The sequence below is a fragment of the Durio zibethinus genome, chromosome 3, assembly GCF_047325235.1.
Source record: "Durio zibethinus cultivar Kanyao isolate XHJ-2024 chromosome 3, ASM4732523v1, whole genome shotgun sequence".
NCBI lineage: Eukaryota > Viridiplantae > Streptophyta > Magnoliopsida > Malvales > Malvaceae > Durio > Durio zibethinus.
In genome coordinates, this window is record NC_143164.1 from 30316402 (window position 1) to 30326887 (window position 10486).

Below are 10486 nucleotides of genomic sequence, written 5' to 3' on the forward strand. Positions count from 1 at the left end.
TTTCTCCAAGTTAGGATCAACGCATAAAGACACATCAACAATAATCTTTAGACTTATATCTTACCAATTAATTCAAGATAAAGAAGATAAATTCTTTTATAAAGATGGTTACCACTTTCTAAATATTGAAAAAGTATGAAGGAGGTAAATTTATAAAATTGTAACAAAATATGCATATTCTACTCACAACTTTTAACATAGCCTACATTCTCTACTTCTAAACCAGAAAAGAAAGAAGATGAAATAAGTGTTGAAATCCATGAAAGATAAATATGGGTAAATAATTATTATAAATGTAAGGAATGCATTCTAAATAGTATGTCCAATTCATTTTTTGATACATACATCAATTGCACATCAATTAAAAAATTATGGGATAAACTTAATGTTAAATACATGAAAAAGAATTCAACTAGAAAAAAGCTCTTTGTGACTAATTAGAATATGTTCAAAATGATTGATACAAAAATAGTCATGGAACAATTTGTAAAACTTGAAGTCATTCTTAATAAGTTCAAGCAATATAAAATGAACATGGATAAAACTTTCATTGTATCATCCATCATTGTTAAAGTTCTTCTAACTTAAAATGATTTCAAAAGAACCTTAAAGCACAAAAAGAAATATATCTCCCTTGAAGAGCTTGTATCACATTTTGAATTGAAGAACAATACTATGAAAAAAATGACAAAAAAAAGTAGGCATATATCTCTAAAGTCCATTTGGTGGAAGAAAGAAAGTTTACTTAAAATAAGAAAGAAAGTAGCACACCAACAATACTTAAAATCCAAAAAGAAAGGCATGTTTTGATTGTGAAAAGAAGTGACACTTCAAAAAAGATTACCACACTTTCAAAAAGAATATAAGTACATCTAATACAACCAAAAAAAAATATTGTTGTTACAATTGAAATCAAAATGATTAAAGATAAAGAAACTTGGTGGATTGATTATGAAGGCATTATATATGTATGCACAAACAAAGTCATATTCAAGTCTTTCTAAGAGAAAAAAAAAAAAAAGAAATATGATTTACATGAAAAACTCTTCAACAATCGAAATCAAAGGCAAATGTATTATAGATTTAGAGTTCACTTCTAAAAAGGTTTTAACCATTACAAATGTACTGTATGCACTGAAAGTTAAAAAAAATTTTATGTCCGTTAGCTTGTTAAACAAATTTGGTTTCAAATTGGTGTTTGAAAGGGACAAGTTTGTATTATCAAAAGATGATATTTTTTGTAAGAAAATGATATACAAATGTGGATATATTCAAGCTTAATATAATATCTAATTTTTATTAATAATAATAATAATAATGATCCTAGTTATATGGTTGAATCTTTTGATTTATGACATTTTAAATTAGGACACGTACATTATAAAAAAAGGCTAGAAATTTCTATTTCCAATTCTAATTTGATTCCATATGTGCAAATGAATAATAAAAAATGTCATACTTGCCTACTTACCAAAATAACTAGAAATTCATTTCTTAAGGTAGAAAGAAGTAGTAAGTTGCTAGAATTAATTCATAATGATGTATGTCATTTGTATTATACTCAATCTATAAAAGGAAAGAAATATATCATCACTTTTATATATGATTTCTTAAGACATTGCTATGTACACTTAATGCATATGAAGGATTAAGATTAAAAAATTTAAAATCTAAAAAAATGAGGTTGAATTACATTGTGATGCTAAGATTAAAGTTTTAAGAATCGATAGAAGAGTTAAATATTGTGATCCAAGTTACTTTGAATCAATAGGTATAATTCATCAATTGACTGCTTTCTTATAGTCCACAATTTAATAGTGAAGCTAAAAAAAAAATAGGAAATTAACCAAAATGGTTAATGCCATATCGTTCTATTTCAATTTAGTACAAATTTTTTGGGGTGAAGCATTGCTTATTGCATGCCATATTAAAAAAAGAGTTTCAAATAAAAAAAAACAAAATTACCCTATATAAAATTATGGAAGAAAAGAAAATTACACTTAAATTATCTTAAAGTATGAGGTTGTAGAGCAATTGTTAAAGTTTTCAAACCTAAAGAAAGAGTTAGGAGAAAAGAGAATAATGTGCATTTTCATTGGTTATGCATAAAATAACAAGGCATATAGGTTTATGATAATAGAATCTACTGATTCAATAAGTATTGATATGATAATTAAAAAAAGTAATGTTATATTTGATGAAAATAGGTTTAAAATGAAACCTAAATCTAATGACATTATTCAAGAAAGTTCAAATGAATTAATAAACTCTTTTATAGTAGAAGAAATAAAAAATCTTGTACCTAAAACAAGTAAAAAAGCAAAAAAAAGCTCAATTTTCTGTATGTTCCTAGTTAAAGGAATAAGAGAAATACTTACTAACTGTATTGAATGGTTTTCAATATAAAATTAGATCTTATGACATATGATAAGATAATATTTAGCTTTTTAAAAAGAAACTGTAAATAATGAAATAGACATAATTATGAGAAATAATATATTATATTCTAGTGGATTTACCACTAGGTTGCAAATCAATTGGTTGCAAATAAATTTTAAAAATGAAAAATGAAAATGGATAGTATTATAGACAAGTTTAAAAATGGGTTGATTGCTAAAAAGTTTACAAAAAAGCATAATATAGATTATTTCAATAACTATGCACTAGTAGAAATAATAACTACAAAAAGAATGCTTATTGCATTGTCCTCTATCTACAAATTAAAAATTCGTCAAATGGATGTTAAAATGACATTTTTAAATGGTGAATTGGATGATAAGGCATATATGGAATAACTGGAAGGGTTTGTTGTTTTATGACAATAGAATAAAGTTTGTAAACATATTAATACATTATATGGATTTAAACAAGCACCTAAACAATGATATCAAAATTTTGATGAAGTTGTTCTAGCTAATGATTTTAAGATTAATGAATTAGACAAATGTATCTATAGTAAGTTTAAAAATGACAAAAGTGTCATCATATGTCTATGTGGATAACATTTTAATCATTGGTACGAACTTAGAACAAATTGAACAAAAGAATTCTTGTCAAATAACTTTTTCATGAAAGATAAAAAGTGTAGTGGATGTGATTTTTGGAATAAGGATTATATGAAGAAATGATAATTTAATCCTTACATAAACATATTACATTGAAAAGATTCTTAAAAGTTTCAATCATTATGATGGTGCAACAGTCACTATGTCATATAATTCCAATTTGAAGTTAACTCCACATAAAAAAATGTTAATTGCATAATTAAAATATTCAAAACCATTTGTTGTTTGATGTATGTTATGGCATGCACTAAATTGAACATAGCTTTTGCAATCAACAAGCTTAGTAAGCATACAAGTAACTCAAGTAACTTGCATTAGAATGTTATTTTAAAGGTTTTGAAATATTTAAAAAAAACTATAAACTATGGCATTATTTATAGTGGAGAACCTTTAGTTTTAAAAGGTTACTCAGATGCAAATTGGATTACAAATATAAAAAATCATTTATCCATAAATGATAGGTATTCATGTTTGTTGGAGGTGCAGTTTCCTGAAGAATCTACAAAATAAATTTGTATAATAGATTTTACTATGATTTCAAAATTTATAGCTTTTACTTTAGCTTATAAAGAGACAAAATGATTATGAAACTTATTATATGAAGTTCCATTATAGCCAAAATCAATATCTTTAATATATAGTGAAGATACATTATCAAAGACATAAAACCAAGCCTATAATAGAAAGTTAAGACACATTAGTTTGAGACATAATTATATATAGGAACTAATCAAAGATAGGGTGATCACCATAGATTTTTTTAATTCAAGTGAAAATTTGACGGATCTATTGACAAAAAGACTTTTAAAATAAATGATACCTAAAAATTCTCAAGGGATAAGACTCAAGCCCATTAACTAAATCACACATGATATAACCTTAACTCAATGATTAAATTAGACATTAAGTCTTGAGTTTTAATGAGTCCAATTACATCATTTGAATATGACTACAAGCACTTATTTTTTAAAAATATATCCCAAAACTGAAAAGTACTTAATATTGTATATCCAATTTAGAGGATGAATTAAATTCTTAATAAACTCATAACATGCAAATATAGTGTTGAAATGTGTTATATTATGACATTTCTAATAGGGTTCACCTATGTAAGTGAAAGTTGTGCCACTTTTAGGAAATAAGGGTGTGGTTTTGAAGCACTTATGAAAAGATACAAAACACATGACCATAAACGTTTCAAGCATTACTAAACTACACTTGTTGAGGTATGAAAGCTTATGTGTGATTTGGTGCATAAGTAATCACATAAAATAGTTAGTTCAAAAACATAGTTTTATCATACAATTCTAATTAGCCCAAAAACACGATATTACTAAGGAGAAAATTTTAAATCAAGATTAATATCACTTTTACATATAAGATTTTTAAAATATTTGATTGTATTTTAAAAAATGTGGGGGATGGTGATAATTTTATTTTTTTAAAAAAATTATTATAAGGTTTTTATGCTAAATTATAACATTTATATACTTGATTTTGCTTAATTTAATCAATTTTTTACCTAAATGTGTTAATTGTTCTAATTATAGAAAAAATAAAAGATTGAGTTAGATTAAATTGAAAACACATTTAAAAAAGCAAATTCAAGGTCAAGTGTCTAAATTTAAAAGCTAATTTGGAAATCAAATTTGATGCAAAAAGCTAACCAAAGATTTGAAGAAACGAGGTTAGTAAGTAGTGTCATTTGTAGGCTATTTTTAAGGTAGATTCTTGTAAATTTTGAAGCTATAAAATGGGCTGAATTAAAGCCAAATTTAAGCCACATTGGGTGATATTTAAATGCTTATTTTATAGGCTGAAATTAAAAGCAAAAACTAGAGCAAACACCCAAAGTAGTCACGTTTTATAAGACTAGGCAATGAGCATTTTATTTAGCTTCAAAAGCTGCACATTTTGGGGCTATTTGAACTAGCTGGCTATTCATGAGCTGCATGGGAAGGAAAAAGATGAATTTCAAATGTTGAATAAGCTTGGAAGAGGTGCAAAAGCTACCAAGACCAAAAGCTAATGCAAAGCCACTTACCTAGAGTGTTCAAGTAGAATCAAATGTGCATGAACTGCATGGAATGTAATTTCTACCAAGGTTGGGAAGTCATGGTTTTGGAGGGAATTTTGGGCCTAATTCTACAAAGATAACTTGAAATTTTTCTTTTCTCATATTGGATGGCAAGAGTGCTTAAGGATCACCACTTGAGAACCATTAACTTCATGCAAAAAAGAGCAAATCATGGACTACCAATTATTACCCAATAGTATCGAATTTCTCTTTCTATGTTGCTTCTAATTTTTGGGGTTTTGGAGATGCTTTTTGTTATAAAAATCAGAAGGTACATAAAACATCCAAATGATAAATAAGTTTGAATGGCAATGGCACATGAAATGTAGGTAGAATGCATGAAAATGGGAATATGGTGCATGAGCAATCCCAATGCTATTAGGTTTTAGAAAGCTATAGTTTAGAAGCTTGAAAAGATTCAAAAATTGGTCATGGCTAATTAGGATCCTCCCATTGGACCATACTTTGAAGCACACGTAATAAAAAAATGAGATGGACAAGAGAACCTTAGCATTTTTTATTTTTTTCCACTTCCCAAATAATCCATGTTTAAGCTGAAATTTTGAAGGATGAGTTGTATTTTAAAAGCCATTGATTGGCTAAAGTTGACCTAGTTTTGACCTTTAAATAGAATATTATAGAGCAAAAAGTAGGAGGCCACCTTTTGTATTTTTTGTCTTTGTTCTTTTCTTTGTCTTAGAAACAACTTAGTAGATAGTAGCCATTGCTAGTCTAGTTGAGCTCTTGTAGCATTCTTTTAGCTTTGTTTCTTAGTTATTTTCTTAGCTATTTGACTTGTCTTAAGCTTACTTTTAAATTTCAATAACTTTTATTACTCTTTAAGTTAATGAAATTTTAGTTTTTAGTCACTTTGTTTTCACCATTGTTGGTTGGGTTTTTTTTTTTTTTTTTTCACTATGTTGAGTTCGATTTTCATTTAAATTTTTGTCATGTTTATTTTGTTTGAGTTTGGATTTGGGTTGAAGATGAAAGCTTAAAGTGACTTTGAGCTTAAGAAGTCATTTAAAGGGTCACAAATTGCTTGACTCTATTTTAGCTCATTTTTTGTTCTAATTTTCATGCAATTTTTTCAACCTAGTTTTTCACCTATTTATGTTTGGTTATTGGACATGCTCATTGTGCATTTTTTGTTTGTTTTTAAGTCTATTTTCAAGATATGCCCTTAGATTGAGTATATCATGCACGTACCTTCAGTTATGCTAGCATTAAGATCGAAAGGTCCACTTTGTTCTCATTTTTCATGATGCATTTTCAACACTATTTTTTCCCCCATTCTATTTGGTTTTTAGGGGTTGGTTCCTATAAGATTTTTGTTGCATTTTAAGTCTATTTTATGGTCATGATGCTTGTTTTAATGTTCCCTTGCATCTCATATTATTTTTTCTTGCACTATAGCTCATAGGTTTAATTGGTAGGCCACTTTTTTTTAGGTACTATTTTAGTTTGGTTTAGGCTATTTCCAACCCTATAAAATTTCATTTTTAGGATATTATTTAAGTCTTGTTTATGTCATTTGCTACCATATAGGTTAGGTTGTATTTTTTAATTGTTTTCGTGTTAGTATTTTAGGTGTTTGATGAAATGCTTTCTTGGAATTTACTCTTTTTATTTTTATTTTTTTGTTTTTAATTTTCAATTTCAGTTAGTTTTCAAATCTAGTTGCAATAGTTAAACAATATATTTTAGGTCATTTTCATGATTAAATCATGTGTATTTAAGGTCTTGTATGATAGGGTAATATCTATGTTTATTTAAGATTTATTGCTAAAGTGCTTAACCAATAATTCTTCATATTATAACGATTAAAATTTCCACACATAACTAATACGAAAGCAATTTCATATGCAAATAGACCTCCTATATCTTCCTACCTTGCAAAAAAAAAAAATGTTACTCTAGTTAGGATCAAACAGAATAAGCATCCCATGTTCAAGCATCGGAGAATAATAGTACAATTATTTGAATATTTGGTTCAATTATTAATGTCTTTTTTTTTTACTCAAAAAATTAAATTTAAATATTTTATCCTTGATATAATAGAAAAACAAATATTTGCATTGCCAACCAAACAGAAAAATAATGCCTTGATTCGAAATAAACTGAAAATAGAATAAAATTGAAAAAAGCTAATCATTCAAAAGTAATTGTAAAAGAAAAAGATAAATGAACATGGGTACTTAAAAGTTTTATTATTTAATACATATTAGCATAACAATTTCAGGAGAAAAACAAATAAAATTGAACCAAATACTATAACTTTATAATAAAGATCCCAAAATACAACGCATTAAAAATGAAAATTTCTCGAATAAATCTGATTATTGAAACATGAAAAAAATAAAAAAAATAAAAAAGGGCGCATCGTTTCCGATTCCTTGGGACATTATGCCTGTGAACCACAAACCTTGATATAAGAAGTGCTAGGAATTACTGGACCCTGATACCCACTAACAAAGCTTGATGTTTTCAAGTAACATAACCCTGATCCATCTACCAAAGAAGTGGAAGCAACACAAGATCGACTCACTAGGCAGTTCAATCTACAACTTGACATCCCCAAGAAGAAAGCCTGAGAAAGGGACTCCGGTGGATAAGTCAAGAACATGGAATGATCCAATGGCCGCATGGTAGTATTATTCCCTGGACAATCCTCAATCTCAACTTTCCTTCTACACCCTTTTCTTCTATCATTCACATCAACATGCTCGAAATCCTCCGAAGGACACTCGCAACTCGGGTTTGAACCGTTGTAACTACAAATTCCTAGATTTCCACAGTAACCAAAAACCTGACACCGATCAGAAACAGCTGCCCATTTCATGGTTACGGTTCCACTACCCCTTACTGAACTATAAATCCTTAAATTCCCATCATTATCTAATCTCAAAAACCTCAAAATATCACTTCCTTCTGCATAATCACTACTATAAGCCACAATTTCTCTATTAGTCAATGAAGGATCAAAAACTGACAGGATTCCAATAGGATGCAACACTAATCTGGCCCTAGTTAAATTAGCATGTAATGATAAATTCAATCCTTTATTCCAATAGACTACAGTTTCATTCCATCTCAAAGTTAGATTACTCGACCTTAGAAAAGAAAAGGAATACAAACCAGATTGCAGAACCTTCCCAATAGTGAAATTCTGCGATGGGAGGATAGTATCAGTGGGGTTATCAAAAGAAGACCAGACTGTAAGATTAGCATTGTTGAGTAGCCGAAGTTCGCCTGAGTCTTCCAGGGATGCGTAAGAAACCCCACGGTTGGCCGTGCCAGAGTCCCAGAGATTGGCGCCTGAGCCATTGGTGAGGCGTAAGGCTCCGTTAGGGAGTAACTGGAGAGCCCCACCGGAGTCAACATTGCTGCCTACGGTCCAAATTGGAACTCCACCAGAGTAGGTGATGGAGGCAATGTAAGAATTGGAGCCTGTGGCGATGAAGGAGATGGAAAAGGTGGAATTGGGTGAGGACCATGATTGATTTGGGGTTGAGGCGTAGAGGGTGTCCCCTAAAAAGATTGTGGCTGATGATTGAAGAGAGAGGAAAATTGCCAGGGACAGGAAGAAACAGAAGAATTGCAGGGTCATTTTTTCTTTGCTTTGTTTCAAGTTGTTCATTTTTGGTGTAATGGAATGGTTAGGTTGGTTCGTTTAAAAAAGGAGGGAAGATAGTGTGGAATGGATAGTCATTTGAATTTTCATGCCGTATGGTTATTTTTATTCTACTTTTGTTTGCAGCTGGTCATTCACGGAAGGTGGGACGATAGGATTGGCTTTTGCCTTGTTCTATGTGTTGAGGAATAAGATTGAAAAGTAAAATATTTTGACAGTTTGTTTTTCTTATTGGGAAAATTCTTGTTTAAATGTCAAAGTTGGGGACTCCCCCTACCAAGCCAACCATGAAATTGGAACTCATTTTGTGAAAATGTTTTAGATAAAATTCCCTCTCCACTCACATCAAAAAAGAAAAAAAAAATATTCATATTCAATAGTATGCACTGGTGAAGGTCTATAGCTAGCAATGCAATAGAATTGTTTGTTTTGATAGTTCCCTATTGGACATGGCTTGTCACTGTTAAGAAGTTTCTATTAAGTTATCTTAATGTTTCAAAATACATAATATTTCCATCAAGTTCATGAGATTTTAATACGTTTTTATTTCATATAAAAACAAGTTTTAAAAAGTAAGAATAATAATCGATTCGATTCGATTATTTTGATTAATGTATATTTAATCTGAATCTAGAATTGATCTTTTTGAAATCAAATTAATCTTAGCTTTCTTCCATATATTAATTTACTAGTATTCTTTTATTAGGAAAATTCAGATTATTAAAATCTATTACAGCACTAGCAATTGGCATTTTAGTTCACTGAATAGACGGGAGGGCAACAAGTTTGAAATTTATTACCTTTTTCGATTAAATTCTTTTGTCTTGTGCACATGTTTGAATATACACTCCTCCAGCTTGAAACAATGGACTATGTTTGTTCTTTCTGTTGCCAGAACAAAAGTTGCAGAAACTTCGGTTAAATGAAAATTTTGATTGAAAAATCTTCAAGAACAAGCGACGTTTGATTTGAAGTTGGAATTCGATGCCTTCACTTGGTCAGAGTTGTCAAAGAATGCTGCCGAGCCACTCGTTGTACAGAAAGTTTATGGCGGCCATAGCTTTTAGATAGAGATGGATGGGGCTCTTTCATCGGAAGAGGCTGAGAGAGGAGTAGAGTTGGCATCGGGGCGGGGCGGGCGGTTTTTTGCTTTCCCCGCCTCCGACCTGATGCTTCAATATTTTACCCGATATCCGATCCGTACCTGTTCGGAGGTTGTTATTGAAAAATCCGACCCCGACCCGTTAGAATATTTTTTATCCGAATTTAACTCGACCTGACCCGAATTCAATATACTACCTATTTAAATTTACCAAAAATGTAATAAATTATAATCTAAAGATATTACAAGCATTAACAAATTTAACATAATCACTCATAAATTCAAACTTAGTACATACTATTTTTTTATCTAGTAAAAATCTCATAAATTCTCATCATAAATAATAAAATTATAAAATACATAAAATATAGTAAATTCAAACTCACAAATTCTTACCATAGATGATGGAATTATGAAATATATAAAACTTAGTAAACTAAAATTCAAATATTAAACAAGCATAAGTTAATAACTAAATTTAAACATAATACATGATACAAGATGAACATCAAAAGCTTAAATCACCACAATAAAAAGCTAAATTGTTTGAACATCCTTTCATCCAACATGATAAAAATCTTTCAAGACCACAATAAATCATTCCATCA

At 29.3% G+C, this 10486-nt stretch overlaps 1 pseudogene; it reads right to left on the reverse strand.

Moving 5' to 3' along the window:
- Positions 1 to 7401: 7401 nt before the first annotated feature.
- On the reverse strand, positions 7402 to 9110 carry LOC111283855 (G-type lectin S-receptor-like serine/threonine-protein kinase At1g34300 pseudogene; annotated as a pseudogene).
- Between the last annotated feature and the right edge of the window lie 1376 nt (positions 9111 to 10486).